Source organism: Camelus bactrianus, chromosome 34 (assembly GCF_048773025.1).
Source record: "Camelus bactrianus isolate YW-2024 breed Bactrian camel chromosome 34, ASM4877302v1, whole genome shotgun sequence".
Classification (NCBI taxonomy): domain Eukaryota; kingdom Metazoa; phylum Chordata; class Mammalia; order Artiodactyla; family Camelidae; genus Camelus; species Camelus bactrianus.
The window spans coordinates 17,549,826-17,576,787 of NC_133572.1; the positions used below are offsets into that span (position 1 = coordinate 17,549,826).

General features: G+C 42.4%; 1 protein-coding gene across 5 annotated transcripts in view; it reads left to right on the forward strand.

Moving 5' to 3' along the window:
• The first annotated feature begins 12,874 nt into the window (after positions 1-12,874).
• Positions 12,875-26,962, forward strand: part of PPFIBP1 (PPFIA binding protein 1) — a 153,590-nt gene continuing 139,502 nt past the window's right edge. For 3 of the 5 annotated variants that reach the window (XM_074357516.1, XM_074357520.1, XM_074357517.1), the window contains exon 1: positions 12,875-13,052. The gene's annotated coding sequence lies outside the window, so the exon portion shown is untranslated. Of the gene's footprint in view, positions 13,053-24,178; positions 24,261-26,962 lie in introns of all 5 variants that reach the window. The other 2 variants (XM_074357518.1, XM_074357524.1) reach the window with 2 other exon arrangements.

Below are 26,962 nucleotides of genomic sequence, written 5' to 3' on the forward strand. Positions count from 1 at the left end.
CATGAACCCAACCCACCCTCCCCTGGTGGTTTTGCAGAAAAGGCTACATTCAGTTTTAGAACAGATTAACTTCAGCAAAATTCCAGAATCTTTAGTATGAAAACACAAATGTAAATAATAATAATATTAGTAACAATGTAGCAATTGTTAACTAATAATATACCCATAACAATACATATGATAATATAAAAATAACAATAAGTTAGAACAACAGTCATGTTTAGCGAGTGGTTCCTATGTTCCATGTACTATGTTCAGCACTTCAGATACATTTTATTATTTAATCTTCACAATTACTTTATAAGCCAGGTATGGTTATCCTCATTTTTATACACAGGGTAACTGAGGCACAGAAGTAACTTGTTCACGGTCAAACTGAAAATGGTAGAGTCAGGATTTCAATCTGGATCTGTCTGGCTGCAGTAGCTGTGTCCTTTTCACGTGACACACAGCCCCCCAAAAGTGGATTGTAAGCTCCATGAGAGCAGGAACAATGCCATGTTAAGCCCTGGATCTTTAGCATCAAGTATATTACTTAGAATATCACAAGTGCCCAATAGATATTTGTTAATGAATCAATGAATTAATATTTGCTGAGTCAAGTACAGCTTCCATCAGTGCCGAAGCTTTCACATACCACTGCCACGTTGCTCCTCCCCAGCACTCTCTCTGCCATTGACCACTACTCTTGGGAGCCATACTGATGCAGAGGTCACTGACATAGTCTTGGAATGGCCAATGGCCACTCTTCACCCAGTCTGTCTGCGAGCCGCAGACGGTGAGCTAGTCCAAGGACTACAAACTTTGCTGCTTCCTCCACTCCCCACTCCCCACACTGAATTCCCTTCAGGAAGCCTAAGCAAGTCTAAAGTCCAGCTATGTTTTCCAGTACTCGGGACCTCTCTGCACCAGAGAGTAAGGCTGGACCTTTCTCACTTTCTGGGCATGAAGCCCATACTGCCTGTCTCAATCTGGAAAACTGTGTTCCCTTTAGCTTCTGGCTGGTGAACTTGCCACATGCTCAGAATTCAGATTTGGTCCCATGACATGTTTTTCTTTGGAAGGGCTTTTGCCACATGTGGTTCATACACGAGCAGAACACATGGTTGCATTATCTTATCTGACAGTGAGGTTTGACAGTGAGGTGCTTTTTCTGTAATAGTATACCTAAATGATATTGGCTTAAAGAATAAGGACATTTATTACCTCATGTGATGAAATGTCTGCAGCTGGGGTGGTTAATTAAGCAGCTCGATGATGTCAGCGTTTTGAATCACCTTATTTTACATTTTTTTGGCTTTCCCCTAACGATCCCAAGATGGCTACTCCAAACATGGTCCCGTGATACAATGCGCAACAGAAGAAAACAACGGAGAGAAAAATCTTTCCTAGAAGCTCCCAGTGGACCTCCTCTTGGGAATCATTGGCCAGACTACATAACCGGCCCCAACAAACTAACTAACTGATCCTGATCTGCAACCCTCTCCCCTCCCTTGTACTTGGAAGCACAATAAACACTTACTGTGCCCAGCTGTCACCAATGAACTTCATCAAAAGAAATCCAGTATATAGAAAAGCTTCCTGGGTAGAGGAATTGCAAGTGATTTTTCTTCTTCAAAAAATTCTATACAAAGAACATGTATTACTTTAAAAAAAAGTTTCATTTTAAAATAATTTCAAACTTACAAAGAATTTGCAAGAACAGAATGAAGAACTATATGTCCTTTACCCAGATTCACCAATATTTAACATTTTGCCACCATTTGCTTTATTAATTGCTTTATTAATTTATCTTTCTTTATATGTTTTCTGAACCATTTCAAAGTCTTCATATATCATTCTTTTTTCTTTATAATATTTAAATATATATTTATAATATACATATATATATATAATCTCCTGAGAATGAAAATATTCTCTTACAGATCAACAGTGTGGTTATAAAATTTAGGAAATTTAACATTGATACATTAATACTACCCATATTCTAATCTTGTCAATTGTCCTAAAATTGCCCTTAATAGAAATTTTTTTCTATATGGGATTCTGTCCAGAATCATGTATTACTTATCTTTGTCTTTTTAATCTCCTTTTTTTCTGAACAGCTTCGTCAACTTTGTTTTTCATGCCACTGTCATTTTTAAAGAGGAGGACAATTATTTTTACAGAATGTCCTCAATTTGGGTTTATTTAATGTTTCCTCATGATTCGGTTCAGATTATGCATTTTAGACCAGAATATTACCTACGTGATGTTGCGTCCTCAGAGTATTCCATCTTAAGGCATTCAGAGTTTATCTGACCCTCATGAGTGATGTTAATTTTAAACACCTGGTCAAGGTGTTGTTGGGTTTCCCCATTGATGTATGATTTTTTTATCATAAAGGAAAATGTCTTTTAAAAATAACAAATTTTAAAAGATCATATTTCAATAGCTAGAAACTGAATTTAATAAAAAAATTGTATGTCATGCTCTCATTTGTACAAAGAACACTACTGAATCCCATCAACAATTGATTGAATTTGAGACATAGAATGGGACTTTAAAGCATCAAGCTGCTTAGAAGAACCTAAGGTCGGGAGACGTAAAGCGACTTGCCCAACATTAGTATCAGAGCCAGGACGTCCCTAACCTGCCACCCTTCCTGTCCCCCACCCGCGAGCCAGAGCTCAACAAAACGCTTTCCCTGCCCAGCTGTCACAAAATAATTCTTTTCTTCGAAAGAAGACAGCGGGTGCCCCTCTCCTTGTCACTCTGTGTGATAATAGTCCCAGGTCTTCAGTCCAGACTCCAGATCTGTTCACATTAAACCACTATCCACGTCCAAACTGGAAATGGGTTTCCTGTTTTATCATTTAAATGAGTTACCTTACTCTCCGGTTATCTCGGCAAACTCACCTCTCACTGCTCACGGCTCACAGCTTGGAGCCAGCAAAAGAATGTGATATGGAGGCTACCCCCTGGCACGTTGGATGCGCTCCACAGAGATGTCTTTGTCTAACGTGTGAATAGAAGAGTAATGACTTCTTTTTCCCTGGCTAGCATCAGAGTCCACTGTGCTATTTTGAAATCTATGAGAAGGCAGACAGTTCAAGAACCTATCATTGGGGAGGGACTGTCTTTTCTGGCAGCGGCGTCTGCGTGTGCAGGTTGTAAAAGGCAATAATGGCCCAGGAGGAGATGCAGTGCCGGGAGAGCTGAGGCTTGGACCAGCGCTATCATTATGCTGATGTGTTTCCATTTCGTTTCACAATAGCAAGTACTGACCTTTCTGTGTTATCCTCCTGGTGGGAAGACGCACCACTCTTACCTGTTCATACAGGTATAAATATTTATACAGGCATTTGTGAAGACAAGTAGACCAGAGTGAATGGTTATCATCTCTTTTTTTTTTTTTAACGGATTTTCTTTTTTTTTGCAGGGAGACAGTGGGAAGTAATTAGGTTCATTTATCTTTGGTGGAGGTACTGAGGATCGAACCCCGGACCTCATGCATGCTGAGCATGTGCTCTATGACTTGAGCTATACCCTCCCCTTTTAGAGCAGGGTGAATGGAACACATCTTAGTGGCCCTTCTACTTACTGGTTGTTATGGCCTGAATCGTGTGCCCCCTTCCCAATTCATCCGTCAAAGTCCTAGCCATACCTCAGAATGTGACGGAGTTGGGAGCTAGGGTATTTAAAGAGGTAATTAAGTTAACATGAAGTCGTTCGGGTGGGCCGTAATCCCAGAGATGACCTGATGATGCAGAAGGCAACTGTCTACAAGCCAAGGAGAAAGGCTTCAGAAGAATCCAGTCCTGCCAATACCTTGCTCTTAGACTTCTAGTCTCCAGAATTGAGAGAAAATAAATTTCTCTTGCCTAAGGCACCCAGAAACTTTGTTATGCAGCCCCAGCAAACTGATACAGGGACTTTGGGAACGTTATTTAGCCTTTCTTGGAAGGAAAAAATGACATCATTTGTGGGGCCCAGTTCAAAATGATAATGTAGGGCCGTCGATAAAAAACTATTAAGAATTTCAAGATGGCGACCACAGAGCATTAAACCAAGTGTGGGGCCCCTCTAAGGGCTGGCCCTTTGCCATGGGACATGTCTCCCAACCATGAAGCCAGTTCTGGTTCTAGACTTCAGTTTCCCTCTCTGGAAAGTGCTGATCGTAACTGCACTTGCTTTTAGGTTTGCTGAGAAGATTAAATCAGATTCTAGGACTAAGCTCTCAGAGAACGTGAAAGGGTGACCAAGAAAGGTGCTCCAAGCTTAACCTTATATGTCTTGTCTGGGTTGAGTTCCAGGATCACAAGAATAGTTTGTTTTCTTTCTCTATTTATGGACAATGAACCATTAGTCAGCGAGAGGAGAGAGTGTGTATGTGTGTTGGGGGAGAGAGGGGGAGGGGGAGGGGGAGGGCCATCTCTGAGCTGAGAGACTCCGCTGGGGTGAAAAGTGCAGATTGTTTGATAATTTGCTTATTTATGGTCATAGGGTCCCTGCCACAGGGCATGAAATTTCTTCCTCCTCCTCCCTCCCTCTCTCCTGCTCTCGGGTGGGGGTGGGGGGAGTATGCTCCACTGAGAGTGGCATTTGGACCCCCAGAGCTTCCTCACTGCTGCCTGACTTTCTGACAAAAGTGTTATTATTTCCACACATATGATTCTTTTATTCTATAAATAAATAAAGCTTTAGAAGGCAACTGAACACAACCCTGATGTCTAAAATAGGACAAAACAAAGCTGATCCTCATAAATTTCACCCTCATTAGGAGGTAAAGAAGGTCAGGGGATTTTGAGTGGCATTTTGGAAGGAGGCAAATATTTTCTTTGACATATTTATTATCTCCTGAAAGCCAATGGTTTGAATGAATTAGAATAAAATGCCCAACACTAATAATTTTTCAAACAAAAATATCATTTGGAAATATGTTTTGGTACAAGACATGAAGTTCTTAATCTTCTGAAGTATTTCAGCAGATTTCAATTTTTTTGTGATACAACCTTTCCTAAGATAGGGTTGAATTCTTTTCCTTCATAACATGATGCTGGAGACACTGATTCACAATATCCATTGATAGCATCCTTTTGATAGCGAAGCTTAGAACCTTGCGAATGAATCATACAAGAAAGCTGCACCTGGCCTTGGACCAGAAGTCACTCTCACAAATGTGCTCAATAAAAGCAAACTGGGGCTGATCGAGAAGTTTTATTTTTAGTGAAACAAGAAGATGGTAGTTTGTTCTCATTATAATTAAAATAAATCTAAACTCCTGCAAGACCCTAAGTGATCTGCTGGCTGCTGTTGTGAGAGATGGCAGAAAGATAAAACAATATTCAAGCTTTTTTTCTTTTGGTCTTTGTTCATTGCCCCTGTAATCACAGGCTCTTCATTCAAGCTGCTTAGAGAAGGAATGAGGTAGAACAGGGTCATGTAACTAATACAATTATATTTAATTAATATGTAATGATAATTACATGTTGAAAATGAATACATACTAAAATTCCCACAGTGTGTGACAAAATATACCGCCAAGACAGACGGAGGCTGGCCCAGAGTGATGTCACAAAGGAAGAGGATTTTGAGACAAACTCAATCTTGACCACCAGACCATGTCTTCAGAACTTTTACCTCATTTCAGAATCAAAACGCTTCATATTTTTGCCTTTTTACTTTAGGGAAGTTAAAATGCTCTCTTGTTTATTATCTCATTTGAAGTCCCGATCTTAGTTAGGTTCTTTCGTAAGTGGCAAGGCGTTAAAGAGTGTTCAGGTTACCTCAGGTGATGGAGATTTAGTGTGAGCACCCCAGGAACGACGGAAATGCAGGAAACCACTGGACCGCCAAGCCTGCATGTGGTTAAGGACTCAACAGGGCATCTACATGTCTATCATTCTTGTAACTCAGCTTTTCTCTCAGCACAGACTCTAATGCCAAACCGGTTTGTACATCCAGCATGTAACCTTGGGCAAGTTACTTAAATGCTCTGTGGCTTGGTTTCCACGTCTGTCAAATGGAAATAGACCTCACAGGGTTGCAGTTAATATATTCAAAGCACTTAAGACAGCACTATATTAGGCACACAGAAATTGGTGTTTCACTATCATTTTCATTATTGATGTTATATTTTTCATTACTTCTGCAGCCACTGTCCACTATCCTCATGGCTTCTGCTGCTTCATACCTCGGATTACTACCTTTTCTACATGTGATTCTCATAGTGAAACAAGAGATCTTAGCATCCATCCCTTTCTGCTTCATATTTTACTTGAGGTACAGATGTTCTTCTGATCCCATTTTCTATTATTCATGCTTCTACTTACTTACGCTTCATTTTATTGCCTTCATTCTATATACTTCTTTGCTTTTTTTTTTTTTTTTTTCTCCCTGTTCTACTCTATTGTCTGGTTTTCCATGTATCTGACATTCAAGGTCTTGAGCAAGGATTGGGTCAGGCCACTCAGTGACTATTCAGGGTGGAGCTCTGCTGAGGAGTTCCTATGCTTCTTTGCCCCAGGCTCCTGCCAAGTTTATACTTGACCGTTGTGATTCAGGTGGGAATCCATGGTCAGTCCACACTGTTCAAGGCAGCAAGGGTCTCAGGACGTTAACTGAGAATCCTGTGTGTAGGGAACCACGTTAGACTGTCCCAAGGAGGGCAGCAGCAGCCAGGGTGTCTTGGCTCCACCCCAATGCATTCTTTCTTTAGCATTATTGCCACCCCATTTATAGATAAGAAACTGAAACTCAAAAGTGTCAAGTGATCCTAGATCTTATAACTCAGAGTACATGCAGTGCTTTATTTAATTTTACCAAAGAAGAGGTGCTATTTCTTACACTTCTTTTTATTCAGCAATGGGTGATGATCTTTTTCAGAAATGGCATCTTGCGATGTAAAAGGCAGTTCTATGGCTATGACACCGTATCTAATTCAGAATTCAAGCAATGTCGGGTCAAATGGAAATTGTCTAAGGTGAAATAAGAGGAAAGAGGTTTAAAGCATTTAAAAGACAGACATCCTAAAGTGATGGTTGTGACACTCTCTTTCCTTTCTTAATACCTTGGCTAGTTTAACAAACCACAGTACTAATTATCTGGCAGTTCAGATGTTACACAATCAGCATCCATCAGTGAAAAGGCCCATCTGAAGACAGGATCTGGAAGAGCAAGAGGAAGCAGCAGTGAAACACATTTTTTTAAAAGGCTTTGGGAGCCAAGATGCTCTACCCTGAAGATAAGTTTATCAGCAACGTGTTTCAACTTGCAAGAAAGTTCCTTTAATGAAAACATTTATTTAAACCAGTTGTCCCATCCTCATCTTACATCTGTTTTAGCTAAAACTCATTCCTCTTAGTCCTTGTAGACAGAAGTTTCTGGACTGGAGTCTGGCATGCCATCTTAAAATGTAAATTCTAGTTAAGTAGAAGAATTCTATTCAAGAATTAGGAGACTGAATAAAGAAGCAGTAAATTAATGATTGTCCAGGTGAAAAGGTGGGTGAGTAGGAATTAATGGATCAGTTGGAGGCCTGGGAGTCACTGGTCCGGAGAGTGGGGTGCACTACAATGCCAAACTGGATAAATTTTGATTGGTAGTAAGCTGTGATATGTTATTTTAAAAGTGAGCCTTACTTGGGTTGGGGAGAGTGTAGCTCAGTGGTAGAGTGTGTGCTTAACACGCATGAGGTCCTGGGTTCAATCCCTAGTACCTCCACTTGAAAAATAAATAAAACTAATTACCTCCCCTCTTGCAAAAAAAAAAAAAAATTTAAAAAAAGTGAGCCTTACTTAATACTGTGGCAGGTGAAAATCCAAGTGGGAGTTACTGGTTATGAGCAACGCTCAGTTGTTGACTGAGCACGTTCCCAGGACCTCTCAAGAGGTCTGTGTACAGTGCGTGTTGGTAGGAAGAAATGGCAGTGACCTGTCACCCCAGGAAAGGCCTGCCAGCCGGCAGAAAGGCTTGCCTGCTGGGGAGGAATGCTGCGCAGACCACGTGTGTGGAATGGAAAATAAGAATTGCTGTTGTGTGTTGAAAGGGCTGACTCTCCATCCTGTTGACCTCTCTCAGAGTATGGGACTCGGACACACTTTTAAGAAATTGAATTAACTACCTTTGTAAATGGGATTAATTGTTCAAGGGCATTTAATTTGTTTAACTGAGTCATTAATCGACCATTAATCAAACACCAATGAAAAGAGATAGTTTCTATTTTCAGTTAAAATATTTCTGGCTAGAATGATGAAATGGGGAAGTTGAATGTAACCAGGTTTTTGGATTTCCTTGGCAGATAACTGGAGAATACCCAGCACAGCCTGGGTTGCAAGGCACTAGTGATTAAAATAAGATGCCGCTCAGAATGTGATATCGGGCCAATTTCTCACCTATCTCCAGGGGCAGGCAGGGAATGGCGAGGACGGCTGGGTTCATAAATGGTATCAGTGGTGATAGCTGAGTGGTGGCTTCGTATTCAGCTAAAGGATATTAAAAATGGTGTCTGGGTCATCGCCAGTGCCATGTCTAGAATCAGACAGAATAAGTAGCAATTTCCTCTAGAAGGAATTCTAAAGCTAAGCTTGTTTCATTTGAATTTGGGTTCATGATTTATACCATGTGTTCAACCCACCCTGTGTCTGGCGATGTGACTGGGATGAGCTCAATCTGAGGCACCCAGGTCCTTTAAGATCACATGGGTGAGTTCTTCCTGAACTTACAAAGATGTAGCCCACAGCAGGTTAGACGCTTTAAACAAAAGGCAGCATTCATTCATTCATTCATTCATTTGGTGACTTTTTATTGAATGTCCACAGGACAAGGCACGGTTCTGAATTCCATTGGGATGTACAGATGAAACAAATTGGCATCTTCCCCCCAAGGATTGTAAGGAACTTAGAGTCAGTGAAGGCTATAAGCCATATATAAAAATAACAGTACAAGTGTTTTGTGTCATAAGAAAAAGGAAAATCTGTGTATTGATGACTCACTATGTGTCAGGCAATATGCTCTGTTATCTTGCATATGACATCAGATCATGGCAATAACCCTAGAAGGTGAATTTTAATAGAAACGGACAAACATCTTCCTTAACCAAGGAAACATTCTTAGAGAATATGGATGCAAAGTCATCTGTTTAAGTGTTTTGAAAGTAGCCAAGAGTGATCAGGACTGTGCTTTGGAGAGCCACAGCTGGAACCCTGTACAGACCAGACAGCAAAGGACATGACCTTTAGGAGTGGGGCCAGCCTCTCCTGGTGTCTGCATCTAAACAAACTAAAAAGGGATGTGTCCTTGTACGTGCTCAGGCTTGGGGGTGGGAGGAACGAAATAAAGCCAGCCTGTTCTCTGTTACTCCAGAGCACAGAACTGAGAGAGAGCAGATTGTGGACAATCAATGCTTTGGATAAAGAAAAAAGGGCTTGCAGTGACAAAGACCTTGGTTTCCATCCCAGCTCTGGGTGTTCTGGAGCAATTTACTTATATGACTATGCTGAGACTTTGATTCCTTATTTTAAAATAGAGCTGATGACACTCACCTTACAGGATGTTGTGAGGATTAGGTAGGACACAAGACAGAGGTCTTCGGGGGACTGGTCAGAAAAGCAGGACCTGGATCCCCAGGGGAAAGAGTTCCAGTGGTGAGCTGTCCTTTGAGTTCCTGTGCCCCTTGCTGCCAGATACATTCAGGCAGGGGCTAGAAGGCTACTTGTCAGGACCGCTGTGGGATGGGTTTTGGCATCCAATAGGCGGTTGCATCAGATGACCTTTAGGGTCCATTTCAAGTTACACTATTGTTATTCTCTGCAGGCTTTTTCCTGCTTTTGTAGTGTCCCCTTCCCTACTCCTACCCCACAGTCATATTATCTGGCAAAACTCTTAGGTCAGGCAGTTCATAGGAATAACTAGGCAGAAAACAGGTATGGACCTTCTAGTTAATTAGTGCTGAAATCACAGAAGTTGTGAATTGACTTGCCTCCCGCCCATTCTTTCCTCACCAACTCTGGAACCCCTGGCTTGAACACTACTCCTCCAGCCCCGGCCTGTTTTCAGTTTTCCTCTGAAGTCTTTTGTTTTCTGGACTCCGGTGGCAGCTGTTATCACTCCAGCTGCAGAGGGGATGGGAGGCAACTTCCTGTTATTCTATCCTGCCATCCCTGTGGGGGTGGGACACTCCCTCCCCCATCTCCTGCTGCTGGTTGCAGAACGTGAGCCCGGGCAGGCTTCCTATGAGTGGGGCTGGAAGAAAGATGGGTGGCCATCCGGCCGCTGTTGGAATGCATTCGGGAGAGCAAGGCAGGCAGCAGGCGAGACAGACAAGTGTGTCCCTGACTGAGGGAGAGGGAGGGGTGAGGGACTAAGAGGCAGGTTACCTGACTGGTGCAGAAAATACCTGATGGGGTTAAGGGTTGTTGCATGAACCGTAGGAGAGTGAAAAGAGGGAAGGGCTGCGGCCCAAGCACTGAGAGAGGAAATAGTTATGCAGTTATGGTCTCTGATTATAAGACTGCTTGGGGTTTGAGTGCATTTCAGGGATGGAGCGGGGAGTTAGAGGTGATCTGATGATCCATTTTCCATCCTATATTTTTATGGAACATTTTCCTTGAATTAGGTGGGAATACAAAGAGGTATTAGGCATGGAACATCCTTCAGATTCTGGAAAGATAGGAAATGTATATGACCAGACATATAAAACCACATGTTTACCCATCTGTACAATCTCAGTGAGGCTTACGATAACCTTTGATGTATTATCAGCCTCATTTTATAAAAAAGCTAATTAGGTTTCTGATGGCTGTTTCAATGACTTGGGCAAAGTTACACAGCGAGTAGGTGGCAGACCTGGGCAACGGAACCTCTTTTCTGTCCACTGGAGAGCACAGCAAGGACAAGGACTAATCAGGCTTTGAGAGAAGGTGGGGCTTAACGCCCAGAAGAAGGGGGTCAAAAGGTACAAACTTCCAGTTATAAAACGAGTAAATCGGGGAATGTAACGTACAACATGGTGACTGTAGTTAACAATACTGTATTGCATCTTTGAAAGTTGCTACGAGAGTAGATCTTAAAAGTTCTCAGAAAACAAAATAAAACAAAGCAAAACAAAACAACCCCCACAAAACTCAGGCCAGAAGGTGAGAAGCAAGCAGGGATCTGTGAGTAGCTCGGTTTGCCTGTAGCGAAGTGCTTCCCAGGAGTGAGGTGGGAGATAAGGTGGGAAAGGTATATAGAAGCCAGATCAGGGGGAGGTTAAATGGCCAGTTAAGAATTGCAGGGAAAAGGGGGCCCGGTTTAGAGGGCAAGATCTTCATAGCAAAACCAAACAGTGTTTCAGAAAATTCATTTGGAAGTGGTACACGGAAAGGTTTAGAGTTGGGGGAAAATGGACTCAGAAATATAAATTAGATGTTTGGAATAGAGTAGGTGTGACAAACAGCATGATGGTAATAGTATAGAGTAGGTCGGTGAGATCACTGGCCTGGGTCTGTGGATTTTTTCTTTCTTTCTTTCTTTCTTTTTTTAGCATTACTGTATTTGAGTGAGTGTAGATTGTGGGCAATCACTACTTTAAAGAGAAGAAATAGCTTAGGAGTCAAATGAACCTCGGTTTCAACCCCAGTCCTGGGTGTTTTGGAGCAATTTACTTACATAACCTTGCTGAGCCTTGGATTCCTTTATGTTAAAATGGGGCTACCGATACTTCACAGGACGGCTGTGAGGATTAAACGAGACACAGCGGTGGAGTCTGTGCGCCCCACCACAATTTTTGGCAGAATGGGAAAATGTGTGACATGTTGTCATCCATCAAAACACAGACAATAAAAACCAACAGAAAGTCAATAATTAATTCACTGTACTTCTAGAAGACGATGGGTAATGCATCTATATCACATAAAGGGGACCATTTTCCACCACTGAGTTCTGCCTTGGAGTAGTTATCAGGCAAATTGAAAGACCCATTTCCTGGGAATCTTTCTCTTCTCTTACCCAGGGGTATTATTCTGCCTGATATCCGTCAGGATAATGTTAGTTAATTCTTAATTGATAGCTCAGCCCGTGCAATTGGTTCCATTCAACAGTAATTATTCTCATGTGGCTTGTTGAACTCAGTTGTGAGATTTTGCCCCCTTTTCAGTTGTGCGTGAAAACAGCAGCCTTAAGGTCTTTAAAAAGGTAAATAGTGATTTTTCTTACTTCGGAGGTTCAATTTTATTTGCCTGGAAGCTCGCGCGCTGTGATTTTCGTCGCTAAAAGCAAAAGCAACCACATGGTCGATAACGCCCCCGGGTTAACAATCCAGGGCTGGGTCGCCGTTTCTAGGATTCTCCTCCAAATCTTCCCCAAGTGCTTTTGAAGTTCTCAGTTCCCCGTCTAAGGGAACGCCCAGCAGTCCCGAGATAAAAGGGGAGCCGAGGGAGCTGGCGTTTCTTTTCTTTGCCTGACTTCAAGCTGGCCATTTTCTGCTCCACGCGCCGCCGGACTCGGACTTGCCCGTGACACAGAGGCGATTGTTTTTCCTTCAAAAGGGGGCTTGGGTGGCTCAGTTTCGCTTCTGTCCTGGGAGATGGTAAATACGCCAAGGAAAGTTTAAAACACGACCCGCAAGGATCTTCCCCGTACCATTATTCTCCTTCCCTCAGAGATAGCAGGAAAGACAGCATTTTTTTCCATCAACACCCACTTCCAGCCATCGCCCGGCTCAGCGAGGAATGTGTAAAATTAGTGGGCTCCTCTGAGCGACAGTCCGCGGGCCCAATCAGCGGGAGCTCGGGCCCCGCCACCGCCCCCTCGCGCACTCTCGTTGGCTGATTCCTGCGGGGAGGGGGCGGGCGGAGGGAGGGCGCGAGGGAGGGGGTGGTACCTGGGGCTGGGAGTGATGTCAGCTCCCAGCTCGGTGCCTGCCCGGATTCCTGACATGGTGTAGGGCCCGGAGGGTGGAGAAGGCGGGAGCGGGGCGGGAGAGGACTCGGGTAGCGAGCCTGCGGCGGGGCCAGAGTGCCCGCGCTTTGAACTCCCGGCGAAGGTGAAGCAGAACTTTGCAACTAGTGCCCGCGGCTCTCCTCCCCCAGGTAAGGGCGTTTGACTCCTCTCAGGGACCGGAGGGCAGTGGCACCGTTGTGTGGTTGCAGCTGCTCCTCCTTTTCCCCACTCGATTTCCTTTTCCAGCTCGCTCCTGTTTCCCAGTGGGAACGGACACCTTTTTTCGGGGGGGTGGGGTAGGGCTTAACTCCTGGGGCTCCCAACTGGCTTATATGGGAAAAATACCTCCAGGATTAGACATGTAAGATCCTGTCTGTGTCCTTAGACACCCCAACTCCCCGCCCCAAGTCTCCTAATAATACTTGAAAACCCCAGAGAAGTGTGTGCTGTGCTCTGTGTGTGTGTATAGAGGGGATGTTGTTTTAAAATGTCACAAAAAGTTTATGAAATATTGACTCAAATATTATGTTCTTTGAGAGAGAACAAAAGTTTTGTAATTTTTTTTTGGTTCCCCTGTGTCCTATTACATGTTGACTTAAATGAAAGAATATCATTGCTATTCTTATATATGCTTATATAGTAACATAAAATATATCTTTTATATAGTGCACTCAGGATGGGAGAAATTCACTTGGGGTGTATTAATTATGAGCTTGTGGGAAAACCGGTCTCTTGGAGGCACACTTCAATGCCAGCTTCTTTTTTCTCTCACATTTTAACAGAGGATCCCTTTGGTTGCCAACTTTGTGATCTGGAGGGGTTGGGAAGGCTGCTGAGAACCTTCAGGTCTGTTTTCTGTGGCTGCTGGAGAGGACGAGGGCTGCTGGTAGTTGTTTTTCTGGATCCTTTTCAGAGAAGGGAGTTTTAACAGGGAAATGTGGCAAAAGGCGTGGCATCCAAACTCTTAATTATAGGAACATGGATTTTTCTACATGTAGGACCAAAACAAATCCTTGCTTTCAGTAAGAAGTGCAGGGAGCAATAGAAGAAGCACTTGATTTAGTGTCCCAGTTTGGTATTTAGGGAAAGCAGTTGCCTGCCAGGAAGTAAAGTATATTTTAATAAGTGGAAGCACAGAATTCCTATTTTTGTTTATTTCCTGTTTCAAACTCTTTCTGTTTCTTGCTTGGAGATTTTGGGTATGATTGACTTTCTGGGGAAAAAAAAAACTAACTACATAAACTGGTTCAGGACCCTCACTGATCAATGCTGAAGGCTTTTTCTTTTGGAGAAGGAAAAGAAGTGCCTTGGCTCAGACTCCTGGGTCCAGTTTCCCTTTTCTTTCACCAGAGTTCCTCAGCAGTGAGGATCCTTCTGTGGCCAGGTCTGGAGGAAACGGGTGTGGACTTCAGTGTGAGTCAAAAGCTGCATCCCAGGTGCCTAAACGAAAGGGCATTTCTGGGAGAGGAGGAAAGAAAGAAGTCACAATGTTGCATCCGATAAACCCAAGTCGGGAAGTATGGACATACAGGACTTTGGAGATGGGATTCTCCATCTTCTAGCCAGATGTCAGATAAGTTTCAGGGCTAGAAAGAAGTATTTTGTTTTGCTGTTGTTAATAAAACACCTGGGTCTGTATTGCTGTTCTTGAAAATTTTAATTAGCACACAGAGGATAAGGAGCAGGCTTCTTGCACATGCTTTACTGGACAGGCTGGAACATTTTCATTTTAGTCTGCGTTTTGGACTAAGGAACAGAAATGGCTTAATATCTCTGAAAGAAAGGTGACCAAGTCTTTTCTATTTACGTTCTGTAGGAAGTACATACAACATACTGTAATTTCCAGTGCACTTTTTCAGCAAGAAAGAGCAGGAGGTGAGGTGGAATTTCTGTGGGCTGGTGTGAGCTCACCAGAGCCTTGACTGATGGAGTGTACAAACTGCCGTTTGTAGTCAAGTGGTATCTTGAGGATGTTATCCTGATGTGCCCAGTTCAGACTGACACCTCTTTCCAAGAAATGAGTCCTGGCTTAAGGACTTGAATATATCAAAGCTTTAAATTTCATTCACAGTTTGAGTAGTAACAGTAATTTTACATACTTAGTTTTAACCAATATTTGTCTTTCTCCATCTGTGTGTGGGAGGCAGATGTGGTGTAGGAAAACAGTACTTTTAAAGGACAATACTTGAAAGATGTTTGGGTTGTTGAGAAAGGTAGGATCAGGTTCTGGTTAAATTCTTTGACCAACAACTCTCATAGTTAGGATAGCTACTTTGAAAAAATAGGATAATCTAGCCTTTGTGGCCAGATGTTGACTTGAAATCCAGGGCACACTGTAGCTACAGATCAATAGTGCCTAATTTCAAGGGCATCATAGACATTTTTTGGAAACAAGTACAGTGAGGGAGGGCTCATTAACTGTTCGTGTAGTCTTTTTGTTACTCACTGTACCAGCATGAGATCATTCAGCACAAGGTCATTTTTTTCCCCTCTGTTACTGACTAGCTGACTTCTCTTTAAAACCTGTCTTTCATGTTCGTGAAATACTTGTATTTTTGTAGTTAATTTAGATGACATTGGTAATCTGTTACATTCAAAGTAACTTTGAAGTTATCATCTCCCATCTTTAAAAATACCCATGTCCCAAATAGCACATCTTTCGAACTGTCAACTAAAAGAAGACCTCATTCATCATTCTGTCTTTTCAGAGGTATTATTACATGTTTGTAACCTGATTTGAATTACCTTTTTAAAACAGTGAATGACTGCGTGAGTGAATGTATGGCTACCCATTCCCATTTGGGTCTGTGTCTTGATTCTTTATTAAAGAAACGTTCCTTCAAGGTGAAAACATAGGCTAGAGATATTGCATAATGATAGCTTTTTTAATTCCCAGAGATTTCCCTAGAAAGTCATATTAGTATTGAAATTAAGGGAAAAAAAATCCCAGTTGAGCAGGCAATTGTGAAATCTTTCAGGGAGCCATGATTTTCTGATTATTTTTTTTTAACCATGGTGGAACAGATGGGTTTAAGGATGAGATTCAAAGCTGTTAAGGTTAGTGACACCGGGTCTTGTTTGGGGACAAAGGGAACTGTCCTCTGGCCAGCATTTCCCTTCAACTAGAGGTTGATAATTTCACAATTAAATCAGTCATCAAACTGTCCAAAAATTGACACTATCCAAAAGCTGCTCCGGGCTTGCGCAGTTCCTTGCATCTGTAGTGTATTATGTCATTTGTTTCTCAGATTCATCGCAGCGCATGTCAGAACCATTTTCCTAGCCAAAAGCCTACAGCTTTTGTCACATATATCACTACCACAAACACTAATGTTTCATTAAGTGGAGCTAGTGGATTAAAAAAAGAAACTGAACTCTTTTACACTCTATTTTAAATGTAGTAATTATTGATGCCAGTTTGGCATTAGTTGATAATGTTTCGAAAAGCCAAGTGGTGAGAGTTTCTTTTACTTCAATACTGTTTTCCACTTTGAAGGATCTAAAACACCCAACGAATGGATTTTAGGTTTAAAAATGGGCCCTTCCAGGAGTTTTAAGTTTGCACACTCGTCAGGCAGTTTTTGGAGGTGGGGAGGGTTTGAGTGAAACCTGTAACCAGTCTGTTCCTGCGGAGGAGCTTCTGTTTCTGAAATGTGGGTTGGGACTCTGAGTGATCCAGGTGGGTGTGTTGTCAGTCTGTGCCTGAACATTGGGCTGTGTGTCTCCCTGGAACTTGGTGTGACTCACGTTTTGACTGGCCCACGTTCACACCCTTGTTTTTGTTGTTAAATGTAATGAGTTCAGAATAGAAGGACCATGTAGTGGTTTCTGTCCAGCGGTGCACCTAAAAGGCCCGCGACTGAAGGACTTGTACAAACTCGGATTGCGTTGAGTATCAATCATTACGCTCATCTCTCAGATTTGGATCGTGGAGGAAGAAGATCGAGTTCTGTAACGTTTGGGGCTGGCTGTAGATTTTATGGGCACGCTTTGAACTCCGGAGTAAGGCTAAGTATTTTTACCTCTCCTTTAACTTAGAGAAATTAAGCATGTGACAGAAAAACAGATGCAAGTTCAAGAGAGCAGATGTGCTGATTCCTAGTGTTGTGTAGGGGTTAACAAAGGAACGTTTAATTTTACCTGATGAGAGACAGACTGAAGATGCTGTGCTCAGTGGCGAGTCCATTCATAAATAAGTCGCCAAATTCTTCAGGCAAGCAAGGTAGTTCTTGGGAAGAAGTAGGCCCATTGGAAACTCTATGAACTCTTCCATGCTATGAATGTAAGTCTGAAGCTGTCATTGAATATGCAGACATCATCTCGTATTTCTCTGCCTAGGATGTAGCTCACAGAAGTCCTTTTGCTGGCTTTTCGTCACCCTCTCCATATACAATACATTGCACAAATGTAATCTCGCCATCACAGAGTTGTGTGAGGTTATTATGAGGAAAGTGTATTAAATTTACTTTATTTGAAAGTGAAAACAAGGCTAAAACACTATGGCCTACTTTCTTAACATAGTAACTGGATCGTGTGGCCGCGGTTGTGAACACCCCTGCAGCCATTATCTTTTTCTGTAAGATGCTGCTTCTGGTAACCCCACACGGTGGAGGATTTTATTTTGTTTGAATTGGAATTTGAACACGCCCTACTTTTTCTTATGAGTGATGTTAGCGTCAGATGAGCCTGTAGGTTCCCATCTAAATTAACTCTGGGAAGTGAGGAAGCGGGAGGAAGGGAAGCAGTGAGGACTCCGAGGAAACACCGACTGAAACTGTGAGTTCGCCAGGACGATGTGTGTGAAGTCACCTGGGTCTCAGTGTTTTTCCTCTGGATCAGCTGCTTGGATGCTTTTGCAAAACTTTTCCATTCTTCCGGCTTCCATCCCCATTAGTGGGTGAGTTTGCACGAGAAGGCTTTTCAACACAGATTTAAGGGTCTTTTATCACTTTCTTCTCAAGGTACCTTGATTCTCTAGGATGACTTGCACTCTACATCACCCTGTGGGCAGGCACAAACTGACCACTTTCCCCCGCAGCTGAATCATTTTAATTCGCCACTGGGGCCAGTTAAAAAAAAAAAAAAAAAAAAAAAAAAAAAAAAAAAAAAGCTTGATTTCCCAGAACCCCTTGCATCTGGGGCGTGTCTGAGTGACGCATTCCTGGCCAATGAGATGCAGGTAGGTGGGAGGAGCTCTCCGCAGACTTATAAGGGGACGGCCTCGATGCGCTCGCTAGTTATGCCTGTTGCTCTTTTTGCTGTTGCTTTCTCTCTGGAACATGGATGCTGTATTCCAAGTGGAGAATCCAACTTGTGGTCAGAGAAGCTTGAGGGGTAAGTAGGTTGGGAAACTGATGGCATTCTGAAACTGCCGTATAAGACCTGGTCTGCCCACCTTTTTTTTTTTTTTTTTTGTAAGAAAAATAAATCTCCATTTGGTTAAACCATTGAAGTTGGATCTATTACCTGCAGGCAAATGTGATCCTGAGTTTAAATTTTAAAAAAAGTCAGAGTTCGTCTTTACTTACAGGATTAAAAGGCAACGTCTGTATGACAGAAAAAAAAAAGAGGGGTCAGACTTTGGAGGCCTAAGACCCTCAGCTTGAATCTTGGCTTTGTTCATTATAGTCTAATCTTGGCCAGTAATTTAACTTCTTTGCGTCTCAGTTTTCCCCTATGTAAAGTGGTGGTCCTGATAATTTTCTCATAGTGTTTTTGTCAGTGTTGGTAAGCATTAGAAATTATTAACAGGAATAGTAACGAAACATTTGGTACATAGATTTTCAACACGTGGTGGCAGCTTTTACTGAAGGGGAGTGTGGTGATGAGACTGAAGAAGGGTAGGCTGGCAGTTCATCGTCTGGAAGGTTCTCCGCAGACACAGACTGAATGACTGAATGGTGGATTAGCCTCATGGCTGCAACCACTTGCCTCCATCTACCCCCTGCTGGTTGCAGCACCCATCTCTTATCCTCAGTCCCACCTGCCTACACTGGATTACTTGGAGCTCGTCTGTTCTCCAACTTTGGCTGAAAAAGCAGAGTGTGTTCTTTTGACAGTTTAATTACCTATAAACATAGAGTTGATGTATGGAGCAGGCTCTGGAGTCAGACAAATGTAGATTAGAGTCTCTTAACCTTACGAGCTGTGTGATTTTGTCTTCTGTGAAATGGGGATACTTGGGCAAGTTATAAGGATTACGTGTGATAATATAGGTGAAGCATTAACAGCTGTTTCCCCAGCACACCATTAACTCTGGATTGAGGACAGATACTGTTACTATTTCATTGAACATTTGTGAAGCAATTCTTGCCCTTGGTACAAAGTCCTCTTGGAGATCTAAGGACAAATAAAACATGGTTTTTACCCTTAAGAATATTCATATACAGGAGGTGGGGGCAGAAAAGGGATGACTCCCCCCCACCCTTATATATGACTCCCCCCCCTTATACATAACCATAATGAAGAACAGATTTAGAATACTACTTAGCTGTTAAAAAGTTGGGGGAAATATACTGACTTAAACAGATGTCTGTGATATATATTTTAAGAAAAAAAGTAACCAGCCACACATGTGTGTAGTTTATACTGGTCAATGCATGAAAAATTGCTAATTGGGGTGATTTGTGGGGGATGAGATGAGGATGGCAGGGAAGATGAGGGGCCTTTGATTTATTTTTATAGCATATTAATGTCCATTTTACAACATTCATGCATTACTCTTGAAATGTAAAAAGTATGAAAGTTTAAAAAATCAATTTGTTGGGCCTTTTGGTGGTGTTAGAAGATTGTATGATGAATTAGTAAATCATGCAGTGAACTTGAGCAAAGGGTTGTGTTTAATGGGATCCCACTGGAGGAGGTGGGGTTTGAATGGGCCGTGAAGGATGAATAGGAGATTTTGAGGAGGCAGGGCGGGGAGAGGAGCACACTTGGGTTTGGAGCAAAAGGTAGAATATGGTGAAATTAGTTTTAAGAGAAAGGTAAGATAGAGCGATATTGTTAAAAGGAGTAAGATATTCTCTAGTTAGATCTTAAAGGGTTTTAAAGAGAGTGACAAGACTATGCTTTAAAATGAGAATTTTTGTGTGTAAAGTGGGGAGGGATGTGAGAACTATCACTTTATAGAAATGACTCTTGAAGTAGTATGTTGGTTGTTAGGAGGGTATGTGTGGTGAGGGCAGTGGGGAGGGGTAGGACCACCTTAAGAAAGGTACACAGCTTGAATTTTAATGAGAAATATGATGAATTAAGATTTGAAGTTTGAGATTCCATCATGACCCACAATAACCTACCTTCATTTTCTCATTGTGTAAATGCATAAAATGATAGAACCTGTCTCATTAGGTTTTTAGGAGAATAACAGCAACAACGGTAATAATGTTTACCTAGCACTTGGTATGTACCAAGCACTCATCTAAGTGTCTTACCTGTTTTAACTTAGATTTAATCCCTACATCAGCCCTGAGGAAAGGTCCTGTTCTTATTCTTATAGATGAGAAATCTGAGGCACAGAGAGGCTAAGGGAATTTCCTGAGGTCACACAGATTGTGTGTATTGGACTCGGGATTTAAATGCACTTACGTTCAGTCTCCTGGGTCAATATCCTCAGCCTCTTCATATTCCTGCCACTGGCTTAGTTCTGTACTTGGCCTGTTAGAAGCTATCAGGAACTGTTTGTTGATTTTATTCATATGAAGGTGTGAAGCAGGAATTTAGAAATTCAGGTTTGGAGTTTCAGTCAAAACCCTGGAGGGTTGGACCATCTCCATACGGCTGCTGCTTCAGGACTAAGAGTAGCTGAACTTGCCAAAGAAGAGGACGTAGAATCAAAAGAGAAGCAAGTCCACAGCCTTCAGGGAACCCTTGACACGTGGACACGGTCAGGCCAAAGAAAGCCATTACAGGGGTTAGAGCAGGAGCGACCAGAGAGGTGGAGGGTGGTGGTGCACAGGGATGTTGTGCACCCAACACAGTGGACTGGCCACGCCATCCAATGCAGCAGACCCGTTATAGGGATGGTTTGAGAAATGGCAGCCGCCAGGACATCCGTGAACTGGGAGAGCAGTTTCAGCAGCACAGTAGAGGCAGAATGCAGAGTGCAGAAACTGAGGACTGCAGGGCAGGTGATGAACCGCAGGTGGTCCCGTTAGCCCTGCCTATCAAGGAGTTGAACAGGGGGAGACACGCTCTGACAGCGGGTTTGGGGACGGTGCAGGCAGAGAGGCTGGTATGAGAGCAGCTAAAGAGAGTGAGGAAGGAGTGCAGGGTCTGGCGAGGAGGACCGGGACAGGTCATCAGCGTGCTTCTTCAGAGGGAATGAAAGCAAGGATGGGGGCGAATTGAAAAACTAAATGTGATTGGAAGAGATAAGAGTTGAGTGAGTTCACTGCAGGCAGTCTATTTTCTTTTCAGTTTAATAGGAGGCAGTGAAAGGAAATTCGTAGACAAGTAACTCAGGCTCCTGAGAGGCTGGCTCTCGGGCTGATGGGGACAGAGGAAAAATTTGAAAGAATGACAGAAGTCTCTCATCTAAACAATGCAAACTGACACTTTTGCCAGGATGTGTCTCCGGGCAGGAAATCCATTTACTGAAGTGGAAAGTAGTGGTGCAAAAGAAGAAGAGGAGGGTGAAATGAGACAAAGGAAAACCTGACTGTATTTGAGGGAGGAAGTTTTAGACACCAGACTGGTTCGCAGAGCAACCTCCCAGGGGAAACCTGAGTGCTCTGAGTGACGAGAAACAGCCTGGTTCTGGAACCACAGCCTGGGTTTGGTTAAAACCAAACCACCAGTGCACCAGGAAATACTCTGTAGGGGGGATGTGTCCAGCAGAGAGCCCTCCGCATTACATGCTGCTCCTGGTGAGGTCTTTTTTTAACCTTCAGTTAAACTAATTATTTCTAGAAGGATCTTTATCTGAGGAGACATTGGGTCGTGGTGTTTCAGCAGATTTGTTGATGTAATGACATGAATGAGATGGGAAAAGGGCTGAAGCAGTCTGATAATTAAGAAAGTGGTACAAAAAATCAGCACCACTTCCATCCATCCATAGGTAGGAGTTTTGAGGGTTACCTTGAGCCACATCAGTAAAATCGTACCCAAGTGTGGGCAGCGTATTTAGATGGGCATAATATTCTTGAGTTCACTGGTCCTCGGTGCGGCCAGCTGCACGATTTGTGGAGCCCAGCGTAAGATGAAAACGTGTGACCCCTTGTTCAAAAGCAGGAAAAAGCACTGTTAAAGGTACTAACGTGCAGAGCTTTTCCTTTTCTTCTGTAGTTCTCTCTTCACTCATCATGGTGTTTATTCACTGTTTAATGTCATTCCAAGTGAAGGAAAATTAAAACTCAGCATGGATTTTTGTTGTGCATCTTTATATTGTGCAATGTCCGTGTTAAGTGCAAGTATAAGAGGATTTAACACTTGCAGGATTACTAAAATCACACACTTCGTAGTAGTTTGTAAATGCAGTTGTGTATCTTTCTTCCTGGAACAGAGGAAACACTGCACACAGCTAACTCACTAGCCTTATGTCACTTCTCGAACGGTGCCCAGTCTGTCATCCTTCGCTTAAGTGAGGGAAGGACTGAAAGGACCAAGAGCTGTGAGTTCTTCTATTTCCCCTTTCCATCTGTGCCATCATTTTCAGGGTAAGTGTTGGTTAATACAGAGGAGCAAGAGGATATGTAAGGATTCCTTGGTTGTTTGTGTTTCTTAGAAAGACACTGCCTTGTTTCTGCATGTACAGCAAGTTCTGGTTCGAATGGAAAACTTGGAGCTGTCATCACCCTCCCACCCGCTTACTCAGTTGTATTTGTAACATACTTACCTTGAACTCATTTGGAGTCTTGCAGAACTCCATGCATCACAAGTCTGCTGGAATTCTGAAATTCTGTGCTTGCCGGGCATTGCAAACACCACGTGTGAATGGGGTGGCAAGGAATGTTGGCCACGCATGCAGAACAGATCTCCTCTGCTCACGTGTACGCTCCATTGTGCCATTAGATCTCATTGGCAAAACACAAGTTCAAAATGCAAATTATTAGGACTCTCGACGATGAGGGCAGCAGAGCATTAAACCAGGTGCGGGGCCTTTCTGAGCAGAGGGTTCTATGTGTGACAGCAGTTTACAAGTCCACAAAGATGGCTCTGGTTCTTAGAAGTCAAAAGCTCACTTTTAAGCCTGAGCTATCCTCTGATCTTTATTTTTTTTTTTTAATTGTAGTATAGTCAGTTTACAATGTTGTGTCAGTTTCTGGTGTACAACATAGTGTTTCAGTCATACATGTACATACATATATTATTTTGATCTTAAAGTCTCAAGGATCAAAGTTTATAGTGGGTCAGGTTTGTGTCTGGTATCCTAGAGACCCCCTTCCTGGCTATTAGCACTGTCATTTTTGCCTTTCAAGTATTTTTTGGACTCACTCTCCATCCCCTCCACCAGTGCCTTGGTTTACACCCTCCATCATCTCTGATATAAACCCTGCAGTTAGTCTGTTCCCTGTATTCTGCACCTCATCGTCAGGCAAATCTTCCCCATAAAGCCTTTGGTACAAGGCCACCCTGCCTGGTCCTTCTGGTCCTTTCTTTGGCCTGGGGGGACAGCTTAGAGCAGAGTCCTCATACGGATGGGCCTGGAGGGAGACTACATGGAGACAGCTTTGGTTTGAATCACAAAGTATTTTAAGAAACTTACGGCAATAGTTGAATTTTGGGAGAATTCACCAATTGAAATTCAGAATTAAAAAGGATAAGACTCTGGGTGCTAGTTTCCTTGTGCTGTGCTGGTGCCCTAGAGACCAGGAGGACCTGCGGACATGGGCAGGATGACGGCCTCCTTTTTTTCTGACAAAATCTTCACATTTGTAGATCTGAAGCATGTGTTTGCCTGTGGTTCTCAGGGATGCTGTGGAGCAATTGGAACGGAATGCTGAGCTTTTAGTCTGAGAAGTTAATTTCTCCAACTTGATGATGTAAATTGGGTGTATGCTTTGTAACAGCCTTTTTTTTTTTTTTTTAAAGCCCTTGATTGCTTTTTTGGGAGAAATGTTTCCTAGGTCTCGCCTGGCCTGTGTCACCACTGTGTCACTGTGATGTCACTGTGTCGCTTGTGACCTCATCTGATCTTGACCTCTTTCTCCAAGCTCGTCTTCCCTGCCCGCCTGTGCTCAGGCCCAGGCTCTGCCCCCCCTGGACTGCTTTAAGGCTGCTCACTTTTCTCCTTTTCCTATTGATTGTCTCTTGGCTTAAACCCTCCTCTTTCCTCCAGCCCCGCCCTTAAAGCAGTTTACCAGGGGACCCTTGCTGAGAGCATCTGTCTGAGCTCAGCCTGAAAACTCTGCTGGAAGCAGGTAATTACATTTTTTGAGTTTTAAATGCTCGAGTACCAAGTGGGTGGTGAGTTCAGGTTGATTTTGAAGGTTCCTTCCAGCCCAGTGATTTTGAAATGCTGTGATCCTTCCAATGCCCGTGCCTGTTTATTTCCTTGCCATTGGTATCTAGTTGGTTTCTGAAGTTGTACTTTGTGATAGGAGCTTTGCCAACACTGTCTCAATTACGAGGGTGGCAGTGGTGTCATCTCCATTTTACAGATGAGGAACCTGAGGGTTTTCTCTAAAACTGATGCTCCAAATGGCTTATGTCTGGTTATCTGATTTCTTCAAATAGATTGTAAATTGTTGGAGCCATGACTACCTGTGCTGCTGGGCCCTGCTGCCCAGCAGGGACTCAGTAAGTGTTTATGTGACAAGATTCATTCATTTGGCCAATATGCACTGAATCCTAGACGAGGCTCCATGAGGGTGCAGAGGAGATAGGCCTCTGACCTGTGCACAAAGACAGGATAGAGTTTTTGATCTATTTTGTGGGGGATGGGGGGCAGCGCAGTAATTTGACTGATTTTAATGGAGGTACTGGGGATTGAACCCTGGACCTCGTACACCCTAAGCACTCACTCTACCACTGAGCTATACCTTACCTCCTAGAGTTTTTGATCTTGGGCTGTGGATTTAGATGGACATATACCTGTGTCTCAGTTTCCTCATTTGTAAATTGGGGACAGTAACAGTATGTAATTTGTAGCGGTGGTTTTAAGCCGGGGTGACTTTGCCCCGTAGGAGTCATTTGGCCATGTCAGAAAACACTTCTGGTGTCACAGCTGGGGCTGGAGGGAAGACTGACTTTTAGTAAGAAGAGTCCGGGGACGATGCTGAATAACGATGCCCGGGACAGCGCCCTCCCCAACCCGATGACGAAGAAATACCTGGCCCCAAAAGTCAATGCCGCTGAGGTTGAGAAATCCTGCCTTATGGGGTCTTGAAGATGAAACAAGATAATGAACGCAGAGAGTTTGTCATAGTTAACTATTGCTCTAAGAAAGCCAATTCAAAGACTGCAAAATCCGCTTTTGAAAGGGCAAACCCTCAAAAGCTTAATTTCAGCAACATCTGTGATTCTTGCTGAGGAAAAGCCTTATGTTAAAGATTTCATGCTCTCCTGCTCAGAAGTGACAGACTCACTGGAGAAGAGCGTGTGTGTTACACTGTGTACTAACAAGGGCTGGCATGGATGTATCAAAGCTGCGAAAACAATTACTAATTTTTAGGGTGTTCCTGGTAAACTTCCTGCTTGCTGAACTGGTTTGTTCTGTGGAGATAATTTTGGTGTGTGGCTTTAAATCCTCTGATGGAAAATGTTTTGGTTAGTGAATTTCCAAAATATGTTTTGATAAGTGGGACATGAAAAGTTTTTGTTTTCACATCAAGAAGCGTATTGTTTCTGGAGCCCTAGATTTAAAACAAAGCTGCTTTCCCACTACTTAGCTGCCTTACCTGCCTACTGCCCAGTGTTTTGGTATTTGTAAGAGTGACTTAGCTGTTGGACTTCCACTTACTGTTTGTTTTTGTGTGTGTGTGTGTGTGTGGATTTGAAGTTGAGACTGTTGTTTAAATTTTTCATAATTATTAAAGTAATATATGATACGTATTTACATGTAATATAATGTATATGTGCAGTCAAACTGTAATAATTCTACCTAATAAAACTGAAAAAGGAAAAAAATACAATTATTCTTAAAAAATACTGTAAAAAATAATTTAAAAAAAAGTGATATATGCACCTTCTAGAAGATTTGAGTAGTATAGAAAAAAACAAAGACACAGTTAAAATCCTCAATAATACTGCCACACAAAGGTACAACTACTGTTGGTGTTTCCTTCCATTTTTTCCATTCATATTTTATTCCATATTTGAAATACTCTAATTTTGTGTCCTTTATTTAATTTTTTTTTTAATTGAAGTCTGGGCAGTTGACAATGTGTGTCAATTTCTGGTGTATAGCACAGTGCCTCAGTCATACATATGCATGAATAAATTCATTTTCACATGCTTTTTCATTATAGGTTACTATAAGATATTGAATATAGTTCCCTGTGCTATACAGAAGAAACTTGTTTATTTTATATATAGTTTATTTTATTTTTATTTATTAGATGTATGTTTTAATATTTTCAAATCTCAAACTCCCAATTTATCCCCTTCCACCCCTTTTCCCCTCTCTGGTAACCATAAGTTTGTTTACTATGTCTGAATCTGTTTCTGTTTTGTAGATAAGTTCATTTGTGTCTTTTTTTTTTTTTTTCTTCTATTAGATTCCACATGTAAGTGATATCATATGGTATTTTTCTTTCTCTTTCTGGCTTACTTCACTTGGAATGACGATCTCCAGGTCCTTCTTTATTTTTGTTTAACATTGTTTTATTTGCATTTCCTCACACTACCACAATATCTCTAAGTATTATTTCTAAGGACTGTAAGATATTCTATCTATGGGTATTTTGATGATTTATTTAATCCCATTACAGAACTTACAGCCTGTTTTCAACTTTTGATGAGCATCTTTATGCAATTTCAGATCATTTCAGATCATTCCCGTCTTTACAGGAAATGACCAGAAGGAGAACCAAAGGGTGTGGGTCACAGTGCCTGAGTATCTTGATTGATATTGTAGTAGTTGCCAAAAATTTTCAACTAATTTTTGCTGCCATTAGCAGAG